The 26,710-nt window shown below is 40.7% G+C and overlaps 1 protein-coding gene and 1 pseudogene across 2 annotated transcripts in view; one reads left to right on the plus strand and one right to left on the minus strand.

Annotated features, from left to right (window-relative positions):
• NLK (nemo like kinase) overlaps positions 1-26,710 on the plus strand; it is a 159,731-nt gene that overhangs the window by 55,386 nt on the left and 77,635 nt on the right. The window lies entirely within an intron of this gene.
• On the minus strand, positions 25,964-26,356 carry LOC119621909 (small ribosomal subunit protein uS14-like; annotated as a pseudogene).

Raw genomic sequence — 26,710 nt, forward strand, 5'->3', positions numbered from 1 at the left:
CAATGATTGAAGTCCAAAGGTAATCGTTTAAAAAATTGTCATAAGAATTAGGCAGAATGGGTAGCCTCATATGCCCATGGAGTAAAAGAGAGTAGAAATTATGAATTATTTTTCTTCTAATAATATAAATCTGTTGTGATAGTTATTACTCATTTATTTGTACCATAACACTTCCAAGTAGAAGGTAAACATTTTTGTGAAAGGTACCAGCATAAAATGCAGGAAAGGGGAAGAAAACTGACATTGAGTACGTGTTTATTCATCAGTAAGGACCCATGTATATTATTGGCCACATCTTTTTTTTTTTTTTTTTGAGACGGAGTCTTGCTCTGTCACCCAGACTGGAGTGCAGTGGCCAGATCTCGGCTCACTGCAACCTCCGCCTCCCGGGTTCACGCCATTCTCCTACCTCAGCCTCCCGAGTAGCTGGGACTATAGGCGCCCGCCACCTCGCCCAGCTAGTTTTTTGTATTTTTTAGTAGAGACGGGGTTTCACCGTGTTAGCCAGGATGGTCTCGATCTCCTGACCTCGTGATCCACCCGTCTCGGCCTCCCAAAGTGCATCGTTTTAATTGGATGGATATTTCGTTATTTAACCAATCACCTATTGTTGGGCATACAAGTTTTTTCCCAGTTATTTTTCACAGCTTTTCATTACCATTCTTTTTTTTTTTTTTTTTTTTTTTTTTTGAGATAGAGTTTTACTCCTGTTGCTCAGGCTGGAAGGGCAATGGCGCCATCTCGGCTCACGGCACCCTCTGCCTCCCAGGTTCAAGCCATTCTCCTGCCTTAGCCTCCCAAGTAGCTGGGATTACCGACATGCGCCACCACACTTGGCTAATTTTGTATTTTTAGTAGAGATGGGGTTTCTGCATGTTGGTCAGGCTCGTCTTGAACTCTCGACCTCAGGTAGTCCACCCACCTCTGCTTCCCAAAGTGCTGGGATTACAGGTGTGAGCCACCGTGCCTGGTCTTCATTACCATTCTTGTACAGGCTTATTTTGTTTGATTGTTTCTGTAGTAAACATTTCCAGAAGTAGAATTGCTGGGACAAAAAGGTCCCCATTTTTTAAGGGTTTCGATAATACAATGCCAAATGTTAATTAGGTGTACTCATTAACACCTTTCATTACTAGTGTAATTCTTGCCAAGTCTATGAGAAAAAAATAATATCTCAGTTTCAATTTTATTTCTTTTATTAGTGCAGTGGAGCACTATTTGTTTTCTGATTTTGTGTTCCTTTTTTAAAATTAAGATTTTGTTTACATACAAACCATACATACATACAACATACAGTACAGTTTTATTTTGGTAATTATATACAATCATGGAACCACCACCACAATCAGAACATTGTGGGTCTTTCACCCTAAAAAGTTTCTTCCTGCTTCTTTGCAACTGATCCCCTCTGCCATCTGCAGCGCCAGGCAACCATTGGTCTAGTTTCTGTCACTGTAGTTTTGTCTTGATACAAGTCATTTTGTAGACATTTATATTTTCAAATAAATGGAGTCATATAGTAAGTAGTCTTTTGTGTTTGACTTTTTTTACTTAGCATAATGTTTTGAGATTCATCCATGTTTTATTAATATTTCATTTGTTTTGTATTATTGAGTTGTATTCTTTAATATGGGTGTACCAACATTTATTTGTGTGTTCACTTGATTAGCATCTGGATTCTGCTGAAGTTTTGGCTTTTATGAATCACACAATTGTGAACATTTGTGTGCAAATTTTTACATAGCTCTTGGGTAAATACCTCTTTTTTACATTGCTCTTTTACATGCTCATTTCAGATTTTACATTTTACATTACATAGGTCTTTTTACATTGCTCTTGGGTAAATACTTAGGAATGGAATTGCTAGTTCACATGGTAAATATATGCTTAACTTTATTAGATACCACCATTCTGCTTTCCAAAGTGTCCACACATTTTGCATTCCTACCAGCAAATAAGGATTTGCTCCAAATCCCCATGACCACTTATTATTTTCAGACTTTTTTTAAAACCGTGAGCTCATGTTTTATTGGAATAGAGAAGCATGGCCATAATTACAATATAGTATGATTAGTGTTAAATATGTCAGTCTTTTAAAACTTCAGCCATGCTAGTGGCTGTGTAGTAGAATCTTACTGTGGTTTTAATTTGCATTTCTCTGACTAGTGATGTTGAGCATACTTTTATGAGCTTATTGGCCATCTGCATAAAGTGTGGAGACCTTTCCTCAGTTTTAATTGGATTATTTATTCTGGATACAAGCCCTTTGTCATGTAGGTGTTTTAAAATAGTGTCTCCCATTTGGTGGCTTGCCTTTTCGTTTTCTTAACAGTATATTTTGAAGAGCAAAATTTTTTTATCTTACGAAGTTCATTTCATCTATTTTTTTTTCACTTTCATAGTTTTTGCACCTTTGTGTTCCAAGAAATCTTTACCTAACCCAAAGTCACAAACATTTTATTCAAATGATTTTTTTCCCAAGTTTAATCAGTTTTACCTTTTAAATTTAGTCCTGAAAGGGTAGCCTCATATGTCTAAGGTGGGGTAAAAGAGGGTAGAAATGATGAATTATTTTTCTTTTAATAATAGAAATCTGGCTAACTCTGAAGTTGTGTATAGTGTGAGAGTAAAGGTCATGAGTCATTTTTCTCCATGTGGATATCCCATTATTCCATCACCATTGGTTTAAAAAGCTATCTTTTGTTCTGTTGAATTACCTTGGCCTTTGTTGAAAATTACTTGACATATAAGCATAGGTCTGTTTTTGAACTTCGTTTTCTGTTTTATTGACCTCTATGTCTATCATTATGCCAATACCACCACATATTGATTTCTGTAGCTTTATAATAAATGTTGAAATCAACTAGTATAAATCATTCAACATTGTTCTTCAAAATTGTTTTACCTATTCTAGGTTCTTTGCCTTTCCATACAGATTTTTTAATCAGCTGTTGCTTTCTTCAAAAAAGCACGCAGGATTTTGATTGGAATTGCGTAGAATCTAAAGATCAATTTTGGGAGGTTTGCCATTTGAACAATATTAAGTCTTTTAAGCCATGGACATGAATCCATGGGCATGGTATATTTCTCTTTATTTAGGTTGTCACTAATTTCTCTTTGCAGTGTTTTGTATTTCTCAGTGTACAAGTCTTGCACATCTTTCATTAAATTTATTTGTATTTTTTTGTGCTTCTTTTGTAAACAGAGTTGGGTTTTTATTCATCTTTATCTTCTGATTATTCAAAGCTAGTATATAGAGATGCAGTTGAATTTTATAGATTGACTTCATATCCTGGAACTTTGCTGCTTTCATTTATTCTAGTAGCTCTTTGTAGGTTTCTTAGGATTTACTACATGTATGATTTTATCATCTGTCAATCAGTACATTTTAAGTTTTTCCTTTCTCATCCGTATGCCATTTATTTATTTACTTGTTTACTTATTTTTTTCCCTATTGGCTAGGGACCCAGTGTACATGCACTTTTACAATTGCTATGTTTTCCTGATAAATTAGCCTTATATAGGTATAAAATGTCTCTATTTCTCATATAAATTTTATCTTGAGATTTATTTTATCTGATTCTAATATAACCATTTTAGCCACCTTATGCTTACATGCTATATTCTTTTTCATTTATTTACTTTTAACCTATCTATATCTTTTGTTTAAAGTGTATCTCTTATAGACAGCATATGATTGGGTATTCTTTGTCCATTATGATAGTCTCTGCCTTTTAATTGGAAACTTAGTTTATTAATCATTAATGTAATTAGTGATGTATAGTAAGGTTTGAGTTTACCATTTTGTTGTTGTTGTTTTCTGTTGTTGCCTGCATTTTGTTTTTATGTTCCTCTTTTCCAGCCCTCTCACTTTTGGATTATTTGAGACATTTTTTTTTTTGAGATAGAAAAGCTTATATTAACTAATCTTTTTAAGTGATCTGTAGACATTTACTGATAGTAATTGCTTTAATCAAACATTTTTTGGATATTGTTGACTTATATTAAAGTAGAAAAAAGTTTTTGGCCAGGCGCGGTGGCTCACGCCTGTAATCCCAGCACTTTGGGAGGACGAGGCTGGTGGATCCTGAGGTCAGGAGATGGAGACCATCCTGGACAATATGATGAAACCCTGTCTCTACTAAAAATACAAAAATTGGCTGGACGTGGTGGTGCGCACCTGTAGTCCCAGCTACTCGGGAGGTTGAGGCAGGAGAATCGCTTGAACCCGGGAGGCAGGTGCTGCAATGAGCTGAGATCACACCACTGCACTCTGGCCTGGCAACAGACCAAGACTCCATCTCAAAAAAAAAAAAAAAGTTTTTATCCCCTTCAGCTAGAAATATTTTATGTAGGGATGTGATGAGGTTGCAAAAGAAATTTAGCAGATTTAGAAAGCCTAATGAATAAAAGTTCATTTATTATAGAGTCTGGCTTGCATTTTTTTCTTTGTAGTTTCTTCCATGGGACAGAAGTTTCCTTCAGGGGGGCATCAGCTTTGTCTTGTTCCTCTTTATATATGTAGTACCTAGTGATGGCTAGTTAGATGCCCGGTAAAGGTATGTGGAAAGAGTAAATGGTTTGCAGGTGGCTATTGTGTCTGTCTTTCTGCTATAAAGCATTCATGTGGAGCAACTCTGCAATTTCTAACAACCTTTTGGTAGTAATTATCCCTTCCTTTATATTTCCTTTCATTCTTCTGAGGGGGAAAAATGGCAAAAAAAAAAAAAAAAAAAAAAAAAAAAAAAAAAGGTTGAGGAATGGTAGAGTGAAGGGAAGTTTTGTTATATGTGAATCCTAGTCTGTTTCTTGCAACTTTGTATAGAATAATATGCTATCTGAGAGTAACAAGAATGAGTCCTGTAGATTGTTCTCTGGAAGTATAGCTGAAGTTCCATAAGCCAGCCACCATTGATATTATGCATTACATGCATTTTTACCATGATTTAAAATCTTTTTCACTCAAACTTTCTGAGATTGTGCTTTACCCTTTTTTCTGAACTTCAGAGCTTTTGCAGTGTGAAAATTTTTGTTTGAAAGTTGTATTCATCCATATATATTTCTGTGTTTACATATAAATACATGCAAATTTACAAAGCTGCTTCACATAGTCAATATATATTTAAGGTCTTAAAGATTCAATTAAGGGAACTTTTGTGTATGTGTATTTACAAGTGAGATAATGATTTTGGAAATATGCATAGATTTTAAGCTTTTTGTAGTTATCACAGTGGTAGGAAATTACTGTGTTAGTAATGAACTTTTGAAGCCAAGTTTTAAATACTTTAAAAAAATCTAGTGTCTTCTTAAACTTAGCAGGTGCGCTCTCCCTCTCTATAGTTTAAGGTCTGATTAAGGTTTGTAATTTGAGAACATAAGAGATAGTGGCCAGTTACATTAAAGTACCAAGAGAAATAGTTTTAAGACTGGTAAGCTCTTTGAAAAATGTATTCTGACCACTTTACCTGCTAATTTTTTGACTCATACATTTATCATTTTGTTGTATACACTCACTCTATTTAAGTTGTTGATTACCATTATTATTTAATAAATGAAACATTCCAGAATTCTTTTTCAACTTGAAAGAAATTTCCCATTGACCCTTTGTCTAGTGATAAATATGTTTATTGCCTGATACTCATTTTGTTACATTATTCACTGAAATTCCTATATTCTTTAAGAACAGAGCAGGGATTTTGAGATGTGGTCTTGGAGTAGAAGTATGTAAAATGCTTTTCCTTTTTTTTTTTTGAGATGGAGTCTTGCTCTGTCACCCAGGCTGGAGTGCAGTGGCGCAATCTCGGCTCACTGCAACATCCACCTCCCGGGTTTACGCCATTCTCCTGTCTCAGCCTCCCAAGCAACTGGGACTACAGGCGCCAGCCACCATGGCCAGCTAATTTTTTTTGATTTTTTTTTTTTGTATTTGTTAATAGAGACGGGGTTTCACCGTATTAGCCAGGATGGTCTCGATCTCCTGACCTCATGATCCGCCCGCCTCAGCCTCCCAAAGTGCTGGGATTACAGAAGTGAGCCACCACGCCCGGCCTGTAAAATGCTTTTCTAACCAGTTTCTCAACTAGATCTTGGCCGTTTCTCACTCTAGTTTCTGGGGATTTGTAATCCAGTAATAATTGCTATATATAAACAATTTTTTTTCTTTATCAAAGTGGAACCAAGTCAGTGGAAGATAGGGACTGGACTTTAGTTTTTGTTTTTGTTTTTGTTTTTTGAGAGCGAGTCTCGCTGTATCGCCCAGGCCGGAGTGCAGTGGCGCAATCTCGGCTCACTGCAACATCCGCCTTCTGGGTTCAAGCAATTCTCCTGCCTTAGCCTCCTGAATAGCTGGGATTACAGGCGCGCGTGCCACTATGCCCAGCTAATTTTTGTTTTTTAAGTAGAGACGAGGTTTCACTGTGTTGGTCAGGCTGGTCTCGAACTCCTGACCTCATGATGCGCCCGCCTTGGCCTCCTGAAGTGCTGGGATTACAGGCGTGAGCCACTACACCCAGCCGGGTTTTAGTTATTTTTATTGGATGTTGTAAGTAGTAAATTCAGATAGACTTTTTTGGCAAGCACACTTGATGTTTTTTGTCCATATCACTTTGATGGTTAGTTTCATCCTTCTTACTGGGGAAACGTACAGCAAGCAGACCAAGGCTCTCAAGAGATTAAAAAATGAGGATCCATGTGGAAGTAACTTGCAGTTATTTAGTAAAAGGGGATAATAGTATTGAAATGTTCTTACATGAAATGCTGTAGATTCAGGGAAAATTCCCTTTTCACCCCTGGGGTGGTATTTTGGATATTATTAATAATAGCCAAAGAAAGAAACTAAGAACAAGTTGATGCTGTGCTGTCCTAGTTCTAAATCCATTTTATAGTTTTCGTATGGCCACCTTTCCCAAACTCCCACACTGAAACTGTTGCATTATTGAATCTCAGTTTTAGTTCTGTTTGACTCCCATTTTAGTTCTTTTGATTTAGTAGCCTTCCATTATTCAGGTGGTTTTCTGTTATGTGTTCAATTCCTCAGTAAGGTGCCGGGCTGCAGACTGTTTTCCTGTATTCAGCTACATTCTGCATGACTGTCTCTGATTACTACCTTGAATCTTCACCTTGGTTCAAGGTTTCTGTCACAGCTGAAGGGAAAGGAAATAGGTACCTTTTTTCACCCAGCACTTTTTAAATTTATATCCCAAAGGAGGATTAAAAATCCTCCTAACCATGTAATATATACCTGAAATTCTAGCTGTGGTAAAACAGTTGACTTCTCTAACATGGCTAATGAGCTGTAGCAGAAGAAAATATATCCCTCTTTACCTGAGATTTCATAGTTTGTGTATATGTAGTTTGTGTATATTTCATAGTTTGTGTACCAGTTTTTTTTTTTAATTGGTAGTATAAACTCTTAAAAACTGTTGTTTGATCCAAAGACTAGTGTACTTCACATATAAACCTGTAATAGTGTTTTCATCTCCTTCCTCCAGTTAGCTGACTTTTCAAATGGGAGAAAATATGAATTCTTTTTCAGAGTTTGCCGATGTCATTTGTTAGTAAAAAATTGATTTGGGAAAAAGTAAGTTTCATTCATCAGATAAACCCCTGTCAGTGTTTGAACAGTCAGTTCTTTCCCCCGCCCCTTCTTAAGTGAGCTATAAAGAAGACCTGGTGATTCACTCATAGGTTGGCCACAGAAGAAAGCCTTTGTTATCTCTTGCTAGCAGCTTTTGAGCCTACCTCCATGTCTCCAGGTGATCTGGAGTAGACATTGTTAGCTAATGATGATCACTTTACTCATTTAGAGTCGTTCTGCTCCCTGCATCATGCCAGCAGGCTTCAGTGCCCAAAGCCAAGGCCACAGCCCTGTGTCAGACATTTTGTTTGCAATGTTTGATGTTGCTATTGTGGGTGATTTATTTAATTTCCATTATTGCTCTATTTACCGTTGTTAAAAATCAAGAGTAAATTGCAGTATTTGTCCCATTGCATTTTTTCCAAATATGTTTCCCAAAAACTTATTCTGTATCTAAAGCATCCATGTTATGGTTGGAGAACCTAACATGAAATAGATAGAATAATGATTTGAGTACCTCACTCTACATATTTTATTGAAAACATGCCTCAAGCAACATTAATTTCTTCTATTTAACTTTCAGAATAATTTTGCATATTTAGAACTTATCTTCAACTAAATAAATTATTTTGTACAGTATGCTTTATTTATATGAACACTATAGCATTTCAATTTATATTACCATTTTATAGTAATTTCAATTCGTATATAATGAATATAAATAAAATATTCTAGAACTTCTTTTGTAAAATTGAGGTATGTCTTATATACTGCTTCTTATATGCTAACAGATATATTCCTTATAACAGGAAAACAAGGAATGCACAAAAACCAATAAATAATAGAGCTGTATAGCGAACACTTGAATAAGAGATAATATCGCACTATGAGAAAAAAAAAAAAATTTAATTGCCCTCAGTAGTGTAGTAAGATAAATTTTTAAGGGAATGAAATGGAAGTAGTAGGCCTGAGCACTTTGCTTTAGACGCACAGATTTGAATACACACAATTTTGTAGTAAATACTTTCGACGTAAATTTTACATACAGCATCCTCAGATTATGGTGCAAAAAAATTGAAAATGTATAAGAAAACAGATTTTCAACCAAATGAAAAGAGAAATACATACTACAATAAAACTATACTACTTGAAAGACATAAAAAATCCCCCTCACCAATTATCATGAGGCTGGCACAGCTTAACTCATAATTTTGTTCAACTCTACATGCCAATTTCAACGAGAAAAAATAGAGTATATATAATGTACTGGTTAATCCCAAAAGGACCTAAGAAAAGAACAGAGTAAGATAGACAAAATTAAGATGAAAACTACTGAAATGAATAATTTAAAAAATTTTTAACTTTAGAAACTAGATAACAAAAATTTAAAACACTACACAACTGGGTATTTTGAATACACTAGTTGCAATAGGAAGCACAAGAATCCTATGGAAGCACTGGTGAATATTTTTAAGTATGTAATATGTATATCATAGGAATAGCTACTAAGCCAGTCACAGTGGCTCACGCCTGTAATCCCAGCGCTTTAGGAGACCGTGGTGGGTGGATCACCTGAGGTCAGGAGTTCAAGACCAGCCTGGTCAACATGGTGAAACCCCGTCTCTACTAAAAATACAAAAATTAGCTGGGCATGGTCGCGGCGCCTGTAATCCCAGCTACTCGGGAGGCTGAGGCAGGAGAATTGCTTGAACCTGGGAGGCAGAGGTTGCAGTGAGCCAGGACCATGCCCTTGCACTCCAGCCTAGGCAACAAGAGCGAAACTCTGTCTCAAAAAAAAAAAAAGGAAAAGGGGAAAAAAAAGAAATAGCTACTAAACACTGAAGTAAATTGAAGTTTACCCAGTTTATTTTGTGAGGCAGACAGGTATAGTGCCTACTAAGGTCAGAACATAAGATTGAAGGCAGGCTTGTGTTGGAACCTAGTTTTTAGATTCCTTCCTGGGCAGGGGTCGCCGCGAGAGACCACTCGACACGGAAGTCACAGCGGAGAGATTTATTGCTAGCGCGCTAGGGTCCTATGTCCTAAGTTGGCCACAGGACCCCGAATGCTTGTTACAGACAGTTTATAAAGGCAAAAACCACAAAAATTCACAAAGCTTGAGGCGCAAGATGATTGGAGCAGGTTATGGCCTGAGCAAGGTGTCTTACTCTGATTGGTTGGTTTGAACCTGGTTTGAAGCCGCGCGGAGTATTTCCCGGACTTGTTCTTCTGTTTGAGTTCCAGGAATTTGGGTGGGTGTTTTAGATAGCCACACGGACATCGGGCGGATGCTTTAGATGGCCATCTGGTCATTGGGTGGATGCTTTAGATGGCCACCTGGTCATTGGGCGGGGGCTTTTAGATGGCCACCTGGTGTGGCTTTTCTAAGCTTCTAAGTTTCTAAGTCTCTAAGTCTCTAAGTCTAAAAGTCTAAAGGTTTCTAAGTTTCTAAGTCTATAGGTCTCTAAGTCTCTAAAGGTTTCTAAGTTTCTAAAAATATTTTCATTCCCTCCTCTTTTTGTGACCAAGAGGCTCAATCTTGAGCCTCCTCTTCTGTCCTGAGGGCTTGGTACTGTTGGGTCAGGACCATAGCCTGCACAATGTTTAACTTATCTTTAATAAAGGCGAGCAAGCAGTTAAGTATACACGGCCGGAAAGTCAGGATGAGCATGAGTAGGATAAGGGGGCCTAAGATGGTGGAGACTAAGGTGCTGAACCAAGGGGACTGGTTGTACCAGCTTTCAAACCAATTTTGTTGAGACTCTCTTTCCTTTTTTCGTTTGTCTAATCTTTCTCTTAGTTTTGCCATAGAATCTGTAACCACTCCTGAATGGTCTGCGTAAAAGCAACATTGTTCTTTGAGGGCTGCACAGAGCCCGCCTTCCTTTAAGAAGACAATTTCTAGTCCTCGCCGGTTTTGCAATACAACTTCAGACAGAGAGGTTAGAGATTCTTCAAGCTTTGAAATAGAGTGCTCTATGGCTCTGAGGTCTTCATCCATGGCTGCCCTAAGTTGTTGTAGGTGGTAGCTACCACGTACTAAAGCTGCTGTCCGGTCCCAACCCCAGCTGCTACCCCCACTCCTAGCATTACAGCGAGGGTGAGTGAGACAGGTTCCCTTTTGGGTCTACTATAAGCTTTCTGTTCATACCGGAGGTCAAAGGAGTCTCCAGAGTGATAGTATACCCGGGGAACAACCTGTACTAACACGCAGTAGTCTGTGCTGCGGTTAAACGCTACTGTGGATACACAGGGAGTGAGTCCAGTGTTGCAAGCCCACCAGTCTGTCCCGGAAGGGACCAAATAGTGATTGGAGCTAGGCACTGTCAGAGTCTTGTCACAGAGATGCTGATGGCTAGTGGGCACCTTTCCTATACAGATTCCTGACCCGGAAACTTCAGCCAGGGTCAGCTTTTTATGCTGATCCCATGCACATCCAGTAGGATTAGTGGAGTTGGTGAAATTATTAGTGGAGGCAATGCCCTCATAATAAGGGGGGGCTGTCGCTAGGCACAGCCAACAAGAGGAGGTGGATTCTGGCCTGGTCTGGTTCAAGGCAAAGTAAGAGCCCTTTATGAGATTAAGGAGCCTGTCACCTAAGCCCGGAGAACTCAAGGGCAGGGTAGTGCCTTGAGGGGCCTTTGGCTGAGGGCCCTGAGGGGCCTCCGGCTGAGGAGGCCTTGCTTCTGGTAAAACTGGGTTTTGCCCTATTGAGACAGGAGCTGAGGCAGGGCTGACTGCTAGCCTAATTTGGATGGGGATCCCAAACAGTGGCTTTTGGTGTAAATATAGGCCCCATATTAACCCTGACATCCAGCGGCCATCAGATTTCGCCGCTTTTTTGAATTTGATGCAGACCAGATTACAATCGGCCGAATACCGGGTTCTGGTGCAGGGCTTAACAAAGGACATGGTTATGTACCATGGTGTTGTGGCCCATTTCCATTCTCCATCATTAGTAGTTACACAAGTCCAGCTAGCGCAATACAGGGAAGTTATATCCCCGCAAGTTTGTTTCATTTTTCCTGTCCGGAATCCGGGGCAGGCATAGAACCTGTTCCGGCTTATGGACACCCTTCTAGCCTGTTTTCTCCATGCTCCCCCTTCCATGTTATCCACCCCTGCTACTTTATCTAGGTTGAGATAGAGGTCAGGGAACCAAGTTCCCACAGGGGCAATTTGTGAAGTCTCATATAGGACTTCATGGGTATTAAAATTAGTTATTCTCCAGGTTAGGTTAAAAGGTTGGTGGGGGTTTTTGGTGTCAGCGACGCGGGGAAGGAGGGCTAGTAGTAAGCAAAGGGTTAGGTACGAGAGAGTCTTATCTTGAGGGGGTCCTCGGAGCGACGGAGTCTCCATGTCTCAGGTGGTCCGGGCGTCTCTGGAGCAGCCTTGGCGTGGGATGCGTGGATCCAAGTGGCGATTCCGTCAACCTTTATGGCTGTGGGTGTGGTCAGGAGAACAATGTAGGGTCCTTTCCACCGAGGCTCCAGTCCTTGAGAACGGTGTCGTCTAACGTAGACGGAGTCCCCCACCTGGAAGGGGTGGCTTGTCTGCGAATGTCCTGGCTGGTACAGTTCTGCCAAGGGGGCCCAGATTTGGGCCTGTACTGCTTGTAGTCCTTTTAGCCGGGCCTGCAGGTCAGTCTTAGAGTTGGAGGGAGAAAAGGAGTCAAGCAGGGTTGACAAAGGGGGAGGTCCTCCGTAGAGGATTTCATATGGAGTGAGCCCAAAGCGGTTAGGCGTATTTCGGGCTCTTAAAAGAGCTAGAGATAGGAGGCGTCTCCAATCTTTTAAGCCAGTCTCTAAGGTCAATTTAGTAAGGGTCTCTTTTATTGTTCTATTCATTCTTTCTACCTGTCCTGAGCTCTGGGGTCTATAAGCACAATGCAATTTCCAATTAATCCCCAGTATCCTGGCTAGCCCCTGACTTACCTGGGAAACGAAGGCCGGCCCGTTATCTGACCCAATTACCTTGGGAAGTCCAAATCTAGGGAAGATTTCTTCCAGAATCTTCTTGGCTACTATGTGTGCCGTTTCTTGCCGGGTGGGGTAGGCTTCTACCCATCCTGAAAAGGTATCTACAAACACTAGTAAGTACTTATACCCAGCATAGTGAGGTTTTACTTCAGTGAAGTCTACCTCCCAATAAGCCCCCGGGCGGCTGCCACGGGTTCGTATTCCTGCTGGCACTCGAGTAGCCCCAGTGTTCACCTGCTGACAGACCTTACAGGCAGAAGTCACCTGTTCTATTAGAGTACTTGCCTTAGGAATTAGAAAGTCAGTTTTTTCAATCAACATTTTTAACTTCCGGCTACTTAAATGTGTCCAGGCATGCATCTGCTGGATCATAGCCACGGCTTCTTTTTGTGGGAGGACTGTCTTCCCTTCTTTTTCCCAGTTCTTGGTGTCCTTGTTTTCTATAGCTCCTATGGCTCTTGCCTCTTCCTGGTCTTCTGGGGTGTAGGTGTGTCCATCCTGGTCGGTTTTGTCGGGTTCTGAGGCTAAGGTTAGTACTTTTGCCATGGCTGCCTGCTTGGCCACGTGGTCTGCCTGTCTGTTTCCCACTGCAACTGGATCCTGTCCTTTCTGATGTCCGGGACAGTGGATTATGGCTACTTCTCATGGGAGGAAGAGGGCTTTTAATAAGGCAATTATTTCAGCTTTGTTCTTGATTTCTTTCCCCTCTGATGTTAGGAGACCTCTTCTTTCATAAATACTTCCATGGGTATGAGCCGTTGCAAAAGCATATCGGCTATCTGTATAAATATTAGCCTTTTTCCCCTTGGACAGCTCTAGGGCCTTTGTTAGTGCTATTAGCTAAGTCTTTTGTGCAGACGTGCCAGGGGGCAGCGACTGTGCCCAAATGGTGGTGTGGCCATCTACCACTGCCGCTCCCGCCCTCCGGGTACCTGAGTCAAGATAGCTGCTGCCGTCTGTATACCATGTGTGGTCTGCGTCTGGGAGTTCTGTGTCCTTGAGGTCCTCCCACGTTCCGTGGGTTTCTGCCAACACCTGCCAACAGTCGTGAGGGCTCAGTTGGTCTTCTGGTAGCGGCAGCAGCGTTGCAGGGTTCAGGGTGACCGGAGGGCCAAACCGGACACAGTCTGTGTCCAATAGGAGGGCCTGGTAGTGGGTCAAGCGTGCGTTGGTAATCCACCGGTCCGGGGGCTGTCACACTATGGCCTCTAGAGCATGTGGAGTAATAACAGTCAATGGCTGCCCAAGGGTTAACTTAGCAGAGTCTTTGACTAACATGGCGGTGGCTGCCATGATGCGGAGACACGGGGGCCAACCGGCTGCTACGGGATCTAGCTTTTTAGACAGATATGCTACCGGTCTCTTCCAGGGCCCTAATTTCTGGGTTAAGACTCCTTTTGCAATTCCTTGCCTCTCATCTAAGAAGAGGGTGAAAGGTTTTGAGGTATCCGGTAACCCAAGGGCTGGGGCAGAGAGGAGTGCTTTCTTTAGAGTCTCAAAAGCCAATTGATGTTCCTCCTGCCAGGTAAAAGGGGTGCTTCCCTTGGTGAGGGTATAAAGGGGGGCAGCCAGTTCAGCGAAACCGGGTATCCACAAGCGACAGAACCCAGCAGTTCCCAGGAATTCACGCACCTCTCTGGGATTCCGGGGCGGTGGAATGCGAGCCACAGTCTCTATGCGCCCAGGGGTGAGCCACCTTTTCCCCTCACTCAGTATGTACCCCAGGTAGGTTACCTTGGTCTGACAAATTTGTGCCTTCTTGGCGGATGCCCGGTATCCTTTCTCACCCAGTTCCTGGAGTAGATGCCTAGTACCTTGCATGCAGGCTTCCTTTGTGGGGGCCTCCAGGAGGAGGTCATCTACATACTGGAGCAAAGTCACTTCTGGATGCTGGGTCCAGAAGTCGGTTAGGTCCCGGTGGAGAGCCTCATCGAAGAGAGTGGGAGAGTTCTTGAACCCTTGGGGAAGTCGGGTCCAGGTCAATTGGCCTGAGATTCCTCTCTCAGGGTCTTTCCACTCAAAGGCAAAGAGTTCCTGGCTTTGGGGGGCCAGGGGTAAACAAAAGAAGGAATCTTTTAAGTCCAGTACTGTATACCAGCTGTAGTCTGGTTTTAAGGTACTGAGCAAGTTGTAAGGATTGGGGACCGTGGGATGGATATCCACAGTTCTTTTGTTAATTTCTCTCAAATCTTGGACGGGCCTGTAATCCTGGGTACCAGGCTTTTTTACTGGCAGAAGAGGAGTATTCCAGGGTGAGCGACAAGGTCGCAAAACTCCAAGTTCTAGAAATTTGATAATGTGCTGCCGAATACCCATATGAGCCTCTCGGCTCATGGGATATTGTTTGATAGACACAGGCACCGCCGTGGGCTTTAGATCAATAATAATTGGGGCTTGACACTTGGCCCGCCCAAGTCCTCCCGTTTCCGCCCAAGCTTGGGGAAAATCTTGTAACCAAACATCAGGGAGGCTGGTGGTGACCGGGGTGTCAAAAAGCCGGTGTTCATCTTGCAGAGACACAGTCAAAATTTGGATGGGCTGGCCGTCCCGGTTTAACACTTGGGCCCCTTCCTCGGAGAAGTGAATTTGAGCTCCGAGCTTGGTCAAAAGATCTCGCCCTAGAAGGGGGTATGGGCATTCGGGCACCACCAAGAAGGAATGTGTTACCATCCCTTGTCCAAGATTAACTGTCCAGTGGTTGGTCCACTTGTGCAGCTTTCCCCCTGTTGCCCCTTGAACCCAAAAAGTACGAGAAGACAGGGGCCCGTTTGCCTGTGTCAACACCGAATGCTGGGCCCCTGTATCCACCAGGAAGGTGGTGGGGTGCCCCCCTACAGAGAGAGTTAGCCGGGGCTCGGGGGGGGGGCTCCAGAGCCTTGACACCCCTATTCACTGTCCTCACCTAAGGTGAGGACAGGGGCAGGTTTCTTCTGGTCTCTAGGACGCTTGGGACAGTCCTTGATCCAATGCCCTCGTTCTTTGCAGTAGGCGCACTGGTCCTTGTTTACTTTTGGCCGCCTCCGCTTCTCCCCCTGTCTCCCTGGCCCTTTCTCTGTTACTACTGCCGCCAGGATTTTTGTCAAGTGCTTATCTCTCTTTCGATCTCTTCGATCCTCCCGTTCCTCTTGTTCTTTCGCTAGCCTGGCCTCCCTTTCCTCGGGGGTTTCTCTCTTATTATACACTTTTTCTGCCTCTCTGACTAATTCCTGTAATCCATAGGTCTGGATCCCATCTAATCTTTGGAGTTTCCCTTTAATATCTGGTGCTGCTTGGTCTATGAACGACATGGCCACGGTAGCCTTATGTTCTAGAGCCTCTGGATCAAATGGGGTATACATTCGGAACCCTTCCAGAAGTCTTTCCATAAAGGCTGCCGGGTTTTCGTCCTTTCCCTGAATTATGGTCCTTACCTTGGCCAAATTGGTGGGGCGTTTCCCTGCCCCCTTGAGACCCGCCAACAGAGCCTGGCGATAGATTCGGAGACTCTCCCTACCTGGTGCTGTCTCATAATCCCAGTCCGGGCGGGTGAGGGGAAATCCCTCGTCTATTTCGTTGGGGAGCTGGGTTGGAAGGCCTCCTGGCCCCGGCACATTTTTCCGGGCCTCCAGGAGGACTCGTTGCCTTTCTTCGGTGGTCAGAAGGACCTGCAAAAGCTGTTGACAATCATCCCAGGTAGGCTGGTGGGTGAGGAGAATGGATTCTATCAATGAGGTTAAGGCCTGAGGGTCTTGGGAAAAGGGGGGGTTGTGAGTTTTCCAATTATAGAGGTCGGAGGCAGAAAAGGGCCAATACTGGATCGCGCGGTTGACCGTGCGAAGGGGGAAAAGGGAGGACTGCCAGGTGGGAGTGCCATCCGGGTCTTCAGTCCGCCGCAAGCGGAGACGAGGTGTTGGTGGCGGCGTTCTAGGGGTTAATTCGGGCGGGGTTGGAGAGGGAGGCGAGGTCGAGGAAGGGACCGATGAGGGGGCTGGAGAAAGAGTAGGGGCCGAGGGAGTAGTGGGAGGGATTGGGGATAGGGTAAGGGACGAGGGTGAAGCGTAAGGTGGAGGCCTCAGGAGGGGGTTGTGAGGAGGAGGAGGCGGCGGAGGGTCGAAAAGGAGGAGGTCTTGCTGAGTTCCATCAGGGAGGACTGGCTTAGGAGGATCCGGAGTCTGATTCTTTGGGGCTTCCACGGCAAGGAGGGTAGATTGGGACGGGGAGGGGGAATGGAAGAAGGGTTTCACCCAGGAAGGGGGGTTTTGGACCAAATCTTCCCAGGTGATTATGTAGGCCACTTGGTCCTGGTATCCTTGTGGCCCAGGATTCATCACTTTTGCTTTAACCTGTAAGATAATGGAGAGGTCAAATGTTCCGTCTTGGGGCCACCCTACATGGAGGGTTGGCCATTCAGTGGAACAGAAAGTTTGCCATCGTCCTTTACGGACTTCCACGGAGAGATCGCGGGCTCGCGCCCGGACGTCAGAGAAGTGGGTCAAAGTCAAGGCTAAAGGAGTTGTTAGTGTCTGTCCCATAGTTTCGTCCAGAAAGTCACGCACACACAAGGACGAAATGACAACAATATACACAGTGACCAAACAAACACAGAGGAGCCGCGCGGCCAGAGAGTGGCGCCACAAGTTTACAAAAGATTCAGACGGCAGGGGCGACCTTCCTACCGATTTGAGGAGGCCAACAGAGTCGTCAGCTTTTCCTCCCAACAACCGCCAGGGCATCCCCCAGGGCGCAAGGGGGAAGGTACCGGACACGTCTGTCCCCTTTCCCCACTTGATCATTCAGACGGAGTACTCCTCAGAGCTAGCCGGCAAGACAGACAGAGCGAAACGAAAGTACCTGACAGAGGCCGTTCGTCCGGTCAGCAGTCGGTGGCCCGGGCCAATTTGATCTCCGCCGGAGGGGTCAAGGGTCCTCGGGCGACCCCCTTTCCCGGCCAGTGCACCAAATGTTGGAACCTAGTTTTTAGATTCCTTCCTGGGCAGGGGTCGCCGCGAGAGACCACTCGACACGGAAGTCACAGCGGAGAGATTTATTGCTAGCGCGCTAGGGTCCTATGTCCTAAGTTGGCCACAGGACCCCGAATGCTTGTTACAGACAGTTTATAAAGGCAAAAACCACAAAAATTCACAAAGCTTGAGGCGCAAGATGATTGGAGCAGGTTATGGCCTGAGCAAGGTGTCTTACTCTGATTGGTTGGTTTGAACCTGGTTTGAAGCCGCGCGGAGTATTTCCCGGACTTGTTCTTCTGTTTGAGTTCCAGGAATTTGGGTGGGTGTTTTAGATAGCCACACGGACATCGGGCGAGTGCTTTAGATGGCCATCTGGTCATTGGGTGGATGCTTTAGATGGCCACCTGGTCATTGGGCGGGGGCTTTTAGATGGCCACCTGGTGTGGCTTTTCTAAGCTTCTAAGTTTCTAAGTCTCTAAGTCTAAAGGTTTCTAAGTTTCTAAGTCTATAGGTCTCTAAGTCTCTAAAGGTTTCTAAGTTTCTAAATCTATTTTCACTTGTTGATGAATATAGGTGAAAAAACTCTAAGAATAATGTAAATAGAACACATATTAAAAGGTATCCAACAATTAAAAATAATATTCACCATGACCAAGTGAGATTTAGTATAGAAATTCAAGATTGGTTCAGTGTAAGTCAAACTATTAATATAATCCATTTCATTACTAGGAAAAATAGTAAAATCAATTAAAACAATGTTCATTGACCTGGGATGGGATACTGTTCTAGGCACTGGAAGGATACAAAGAGACATATATCAGTAGAATCCTTGTGCTCTCAAGGGTTTATAACCTAGTAAATTAAAAAAGAAAATTAGTGAAAATCATGATGTGCCCCAAATATTTGAAAATATCCTAAAAATGTCTTATAAAAATTAACAGACTGGGCGCGGTGGCTCACACCTGTAATCCCAGCACTTTGGGAGACCAAGGTAGCTGGATCACTTGAGGTCAGGAGTTTGAGACCAGCCTGGCCAACATGGTGAAACCTCATCTCTACTAAAAATACAAAAATTAGCCAGGTCTGGTGGCATGTGCCTATAGTTCCAGCTACTCAGGAGGCAAGAGAATCACTTGAATCCAGGAAGCAGAGGTTGTAGCCAAGATCACGTCACTATGCTCCCGCCTGGGCAACAGAGGGATACTCTGTCTTTTAACATACATTCCTGACAATTCAAAAAAGTGTAAAAGAAATGTAGGCTTTTTCATATATATTTGTAACTAAGATTTAACATTAGCCTAAAAGGAAAAGTAAAGGCATCTTCTGTTAAAAAGTAAAATAGCGCTGCCTCATATCAAATGTTAGCTATTATATAAAAGTTAAGAAAACAAGGTACGGATATATGCAAGAAGGAAATTAAACTATCAGAATTCAAATGATTGTTATATATCCTGAAAATCTGAAAAATTAAGCAGCATAATAATTGAATTTAGAAATGTTGCAAATTTTAAGTTAAGTAAAGCATGTTACTGTATTTTAACAATAGATAATATAGCAACAAATATATACCCGTTTACAATGACACACATAAAATACTTTAACATAATGTTCTGTGTATATGTGAATACTAAAACTTTAATAGCAAGTATGAAACAAGTTTGAATAAATGGAAAGTTGTACCCTGGCTAGTGGGAAGGCCAGATGTATTAAAATCACATGCTTACTATATATTAATTACTAGATTTAATATTTAACCAAAATACCAATATAATATCTTTAGAAGCCTTGATACCAGCAGCAACGTTACCTGAGAATCTCAATTCCCCACCCCAGACACAGGGAATCTATCTACGTTTTAAGATTTTAAGATTTCCAGGTGATTCCTGTTTGTTTAAATAAGTCATTAATATGTGACCTATTTGGATGCATGGGAAAACTATATATCAAAGGGGATAGAAGGAAACTGTACAGAATAAAATCAGAATAGTGCCTATAATATTGTAAACAGTTAATATTCTATGGTGATGATTTTTGTCCTAACAACTTTATTGAGGCATAATTCATATACTGTAAAATTTACCCATCATACGTATATAATTCAGTGCCTTTTAGTTAATTTATAGTGTTATACAACCATCACTACCACCCAATTTTAGAATATTTTCATCACCCCAAAGACTTGCTCATTAATAGTAACCCACTCCCAACCCCAGGCAACCACTGAAATGTTCTGTCTCTACACATTTGTTTTTACCAAGAATTTCTTGTAAGTGATATAATATATTATGTAGTCTTTTGTGTTTGGCTTCTTTCCCTTAGCATAATGTTTTTGAGGTTTATCCATGTGGTAATAAATAAAAGTTTGTTCTGTTGTATAGATATATCATAGTTTGTTTATGCATTCACTAGGTAATGGATTTAACACTTTCCAGTTTTTGACTATTATGAATAATGCTGCTATGAATATTTACATATAAGTCTTTGTGTGGACTTAAGTTTTCATTTCCCCTGTGTAGACACCTAAGAGTGGAGTTGCAGGGTCATGGTAAGTTTATGTTTATTTTTTTAAGATGCAGGCAAACTGTTTTCCAAGGTAGATGTGCCATTGTACAGTCTTACCAGTAATGTAAAAGGGTTCCAATTTTGATTGGGATTACATTGAATCTGTAAGTCACTATGAGGATAATTGTCATCTTAACACCATTGAGTTTTCTGATCCATGAATATGAAGTGTTCCTTTATTTAAATCTTCTCTGATTTATCTCAGCAATGTTTTGTAGTTTGCATTCTATGTCTTACACTTATTTTTAAAATTTATTCTTTAAGTATTTTATTCTTTATGATTCTGTTGTGAATGAAATTGTTTTCTTAAGTTCATCTTTAGATTATTTATTGCTTATATATATATATATCTTGGTATATTTTCATTTGGACTTATTTTTAAAGGATAGGCTCTTTTTAGTCAGATATAGAAGTTTTGCTTTCTCCACTAAAATATGGCATTCCACTGCCTTCTGACTTCCATTATTTCTGATGAGAAGTCAGTCATTTATCATATTGTTATTTTTCGCTTGGTATTTTTGGAGTTTTTCTTTGACTTGAATTGATGTTTGACTATGAAGTGTCCAGGCGTGGATTTCTTTGTGTCTATCCTACTTGGGTTTTGTTTTTGTTTTTGTTTTTGTTTTTTGACAACTTTTTGGATCTGTAGATTATTTTTCATCAAATTTGGAAATATTTCAACCATCATTTCTTTTCTTCAAATACTTGTTCTGCCTCTTTCTCGCTCCTTTCCTCCTGATATTCCCATTGAATGCATGTTGGTATCCTCAGTATTGTTGCATAGATCTCTGAGGTTTTGTTCATTTTCTCAAACCTTCTTCTTTGTTTCTCATATGTACTTTTCAAATCTAGAATTTGATTTTGTTCTATTTTTGTAGTTTCTACTTCTGTGTTGATATTCCCTGTTGAGTCGTCGTCACCGTATTTTAATTTCTTAAACAGGTCTCCTTTAATTATTTGAGCATATTTATGATAGCTAGTTTGGGAGTCTTTTTCTGAGTGGGACATCTGAACCCACTCAGAAACAGTTTCTGTTTGTTCGTTTGTTTTTTTTTTTTTTTGATCTGTTGCCCAGGCTGGAGTGTAGTGGCGCAATCTCAGCTCACTGCAACCTCTGCCTCCCGGGTTCAAGCGATTCTCCTGCTTCAGCCTCCCAAGTAACTGGGATTACAGATGCATGCCACCATGCCTGGCTAATTTTTTTTTTTTTATTTTTAGTAGAGACGGGGTTTCACCGTGTTGGCCAGGCTGGTCTTAATCTCCTGATCTCAGGAGATCTGCCCACCTTGGCCTCCCAAAGTGCTGGGATTACAGTCAATAGCCACTGTGCTTGTCCAGAAACAGTTTTTATTGACTGTTTTTTTCACCTGAGTATGGGACATATTTTCCTGTTTCTTTACATGTCGTGGAATGTTTTTGATAAAAACTGGACGTATTAGATAATACAGCGTAACAGCTCTGGTTCTGATTTTCCTCGCCCCTGACAGTTGTCATTATTGTTATTATATATAATTGCTTGTTCTTAAATGACATGTGCAGACTTAATGTGCAGAATCTCTCTCCCCACTGAGTTGCAGCCAACTCGGGTCTCTGTTCAGTTTTGTTTTTAATTTTTAGCCTAGCTTTCTTGGAGTCCTGCTTGTGTCTGCATAGCTGAGTGGTTGGCTGTTGGTTAAAGGTGCTCAAGCATTTTGAAAGGCTTATATCTTTTGGGGTGTGTGTGTGTGTGTGTGTGTGTGTGTGTGTGTGTGTGTTGGGAGAGCATGTAGTTTTCAAATTTGCCCAGCTTTTATTTTCTGCTGAGCCCTCTCAGTTTTTCCTCACATGCAGGAAGCCTCTCAGTCAGCAAGAGATCTATGGAGAGTTCAGGCTCTCTCCAGTCTCCTCTGGACATATATTCAGCCATCAGTTAGCCAGGACTGTGTGGGGAGTTTAGCCCCCCTCTGTGACTCTCTCATTTCCAGAATCTGCTTGTTAAATTTCTGGATTTCTGATAGTCTGCCCTTCTTCTCAACCAGGACAGTAGCCTTTGAATAACAGAGTATAGGCTTTCTCTCTTCTTTTCTAGTTGGGTTTAATGCTTTGACCCTACAACGCTACTGGGTGTGGGTTTTTTGCCCTCTCCTTCAAATCATGTTAGCTCCCTGCGACAATGAAGCTGCTGGGTTTTGTAGCCAGCCTTGCCCAGGAACTATTAGATGTACTGGTGCTTGGGTAGGGTGTGGCAGGGGTGGGGTAAGAAGCAACCCCAAGCTGTGACTTCCACTATTCTTACACACATTTCAGCAGTTTTTTGTAAAAACACTTAAATTTGTCATTTGACTTTGGCCATTTTCTGGAGTCCCAAAATGGCTGTTTTTGACACTTTTATCTAGTTTTATAGTTGTTTTGAGGGGAAAGGATTTGCTGACCTCTTCAGTTTGCCACAGCTGGAAGTCCTGCCTCCTGTTTTGTTTTGTTTTTGTAATATTTTTGGGTTTGGTTATTTTTAACAGGCTAATTGAAAACCTGAAGCACATCTATATGTTGTAGCTGCTTCAGCGTTTTGCTTCACAATGGAAGAAGTTAGGAGATTGTGATTAGATTAGGGGTGGGGCTGTAGTCCTAAATTTGCTGACAGCACTTTCCTGTGGAATGCTTCCTAATAATGTATTCTTGTGTAATGATGAAGAAAATGTTTCTTTTTTTAAGCAAGCAGATTCCTTTGGGACTCTACTACAACGTAAAAAAGACATTATAGTATGCTCATTTCTACAGAATGAATTTGGCACAGGGAAAGAAGTGACAAAGTTCTTTGGGCTGGTATAGATGTATATCTATATGAAAAATAATGGAAAGACTCATCCTTTTAAAAAGTTACTCATTATACAGGTTTAAGCTAAAATACTTTTTTTGTGCTAGAAAATTAAGCTGGGCAGTTTGCCTTTTTAAAAAACCTTTCTAATTTAGTAACACACATACAGAAAATAAAATGTATAACTCAGTGGCATATCACAAAGTGCACACTTCTATAACCACCATTCAAGTGAGATACAGGACATCACCAGTACCCAGAAGTTCCCTGTGCCTTCTGGATCCATACCCCAAGAGAGGATTCTTGGATCTCACACAAGAAAAAATTTGGGGCAAGTCCATAAAGTGAAAGCAAGTTTACTTAAGTAAAGGAATAAAAGAATGGCTACTCCATAGGCAGAGCAGCCCTGAGGGCTGCTGGTTGCCCATTTTTATGATTATTTCTTGATTATATGCTAAACAAAGGATAGATTATTTATGCCTCCCCTTTTTAGGCCATATAGGGTAACTTCTTGGTGTTGCCATGGCATTTGTAAACTGTCATGGCGCTAGTGGGAGTGTCTTTTAGCATGCTAATGTATTATAATTCCAGAGGTCACTCATCACCATCTTGGTTTTGGTGGATTTTAGCTGACTGCTTTACTGCAACTTGTTTTACCAGCAAGGTCTTTATGACCTGTATCTTGTGCTGACTTCCTATCTCATCCTGTGACTCAGAATGCCTTAACTTCCTGGTAATGCAGCCCAGTAGGTCTCAGCCTCATTTTACCCACCCCTTACTCAAGATGGAGTTGCTCTAGTTCAAATGCCTCTGACACTGCCATCGTTGTCCTCTCCTCCCAAGATAATCACTATCCTAACTTTTATGCTAACTACTTCCTTTCCGAGCAGTTTCTGTCTCCTAAGTGTGCATCCCTAAACATTATAGTTTAACTTTGCCTTTTTTAAAAAAATATTATGGAAATGGTATCTTGTAGTATATATTTATTGTGACTGATTTATTTTGTTCAAAATTATGTTTGTAAGATTTGTCTATGTTGTTGCATATAGCAGTAGTTTATTTTAATTGCTGGAGAGTATTCCGTTGTTTGAATATACTACAGTTTGTATACTGTATATTATATATTAAACATTCTGTTTGTGGATATTTAAGCTATTTCCAGTTTTAAGGGTATTACAAATATTGCTGCTCTGAATATGCTTGCATGTGTCTTAATGTATAGATATGCATATTCCTTTTGGTTATATACCTAGGAGTCAAATTGCCAGGTCATAGTGTATATATATTTTTGACTTAATAGATATGTCAACTTGTTTTCCAAAGTGATTATAACAGTTTACCCTCCTAAACTATAAGAATTTCCATTGCTCTTCATCTTAAGAAAACATTTGCTATTGTTAGACTTTAAAAAAATTGATTTGTAGGATTCTGTATACATCTGGATAAGAGCCCTTTGTTCCTTATAAGTGTTGCGGGCATCTTCTCCTATGTGACATGCATTTTTACACTCTTAACAATGTAGTTTTGAAAAGACGTTCTTGATTTTAAAGTAGTCAAATATATCAATATTTTCCAGTGTGATTAGTGCTTTTTGTGTTCAACTGATGAAATCTTTCCCTGCCTTAATATCATATTCTTCTATATGTTATCTTCTAAAAGCGATGTGATTTTGATTTTCACATTTATATCTACGTCCTACCTGGAATTCATTTTTGTGTATAGTGTGAAATAGGTTTGGAGGTTCGTCTTGTTTTTCCATGTGGATATTTCATGGTTCCAATAACATAGATTGAAAAGATACTATATCTGACAGGGTTCAATCAGGAGAAAGAAACCACACCAGTTATTTAAACAGAGCTGAATATGGGAAAAAATGTTAATTAGGTATAAAGTTGTCAAGTAGATAACTAAAAATTCAAGAAGAAAACACATAAGATATCACAAAAGTAGCGGTTTCCACCCCACAGCAGGAAGAATAAAGGGAAGAGGTTGGAATTATTAAATTTAGAACCCCATGATGTCTGAGGAGAGGATACTGGCTCACTGATGCTGGTATCTGGCATGGAAGATGTGGTGAGGCTAGTTCTGCAAGTTTTGGCAGAACTATAAACTGAATTCAGCTACTGCTATAAGAAGGTACTATTGCTGGGAGTGAAGAAGTATTGCTTGGGTGTTACAGAAACAAGAAACAGACAGGAAGCCCATAGGAGGAGCAAGTCCCTTCTTCCTCCTCCAGCCTTGTAGTCTCCCTCTACAACCTTCTGTTGGCAGAGCCTAACATGGAGCTAGTTGGCAAAACCAAAATGTGGTTTGTAGAGTTTAGCTCCACAGCATTATAGAGCAGTGTTTAGGTGGATGGGTTTGAAGCTGAGAGAGAATAGCTTAATAACTGACACAACCTTCCTGTCTCCACTGCTCTGCAGAGCCAACTTTTTGGTAAGTCAAGTGTTCATATAGGCGATAGTCTCTTTTTAGATTATATTTCTGTTTCATCTATCTTTGTACCAAAATTACACTATGTAAATTACTGTAGCTTTATTATGTCTTCATACCTAGTAAAGCAATTTTTCAAAACCGACCTATCCTTCTTCAAGTGTTTTAGCTGTCCTTAGAACACTTGAATTTATAGAAAAACTTTAAAACTACTTCATCTATCCCCCCATCAATTTGGGGGGAACTGAAAATTTTACAATGTTGAGTCCATGAATATGATACATCTTTCCTTTTATTCTTTAATTTTGCTCTGTAATATTTTTTAAACATCTTGTATAGAAGTCTTGTGTAGCATCTGTTAGCTTTAATCCCAGATATTACATATTTTTAATATTATAAATAGTATTTTTTATAAATTTCATTTTATTTTTATTTTGAAAATTTCAAACTTACATTATTTTCCGTTTGTATAATTAGACCCCATTATACCCACCACCTAGATTCAGTATTTAATAAGATCTGCTTCATTTGTTTCAACTGTTTTTTTTATTGTTGCTGAAGTATTTTAAAACAAATCCTAGATCTCATGTCATTTCACCTATTTATACTTACAAGTATGCATCTCTAGAAAATACGGACATATTATTTATAACTAATTCTAAGCCATATTCACATTTCCTCATTTATATTTTTAAAATTTTTTATTTTATGTATACAGAGCTAACATGGTTTCTTTCATTGAGTGGATGCCTTGGATAATTCATTCAACAAAGATCATTTAGTCCAACTTAATGAAACCTATATCCTTCACGTACTGATGGAAACACTGGCAGCACCTATTGAGGCCATGTTTCAGGATCAGAGCATGCTGGTTTGAGCAGACGCAACAAGTGTGAGAACCCCGGCCGAATTTTCATGGGTGGCTCCAGTAGAGCTGCTGGTGACCCATCTTGCTTTCAGGAGTGCAACCAGGCGAAGGGCCTCTTTTATTTCAAAAATGTTTTTTACTGTTGATATGTTCAATTTGCTTTTAACTTCAGGCATATTGTTCACATTTTGTATTAAGTAATTATTAAAATATTAGCCATTAAAATATTAAAGTATGCTCTATGACAATTCAGAACAAAGTTTTCTGATGTGAGCTTTATTTCTAAATTCATGAAGATTTTTGACATCTGCAAAGCCACACTGTCACAAACCTACCATGTGAATAAAACTGTCTTTTTCTTTCAAATGTTTTCTATCCTTACATAAACCTAATGTGCAACAAAAATTGCCATTTGTTAAATATAAATTTTTTTCTAGTCCTCAATGTTCCTATTACTGAACACATATCTTTCAGGAAGTCATCAGTGAGATTAAAAGTAAGTGCATTTTTGTGTGACATATTTTTAGTTTTACTTGCCCTTTGTAACCTCTTCTT

Source organism: Chlorocebus sabaeus, chromosome 16, assembly GCF_047675955.1.
Source record: "Chlorocebus sabaeus isolate Y175 chromosome 16, mChlSab1.0.hap1, whole genome shotgun sequence".
Classification (NCBI taxonomy): Eukaryota; Metazoa; Chordata; class Mammalia; order Primates; family Cercopithecidae; genus Chlorocebus; species Chlorocebus sabaeus.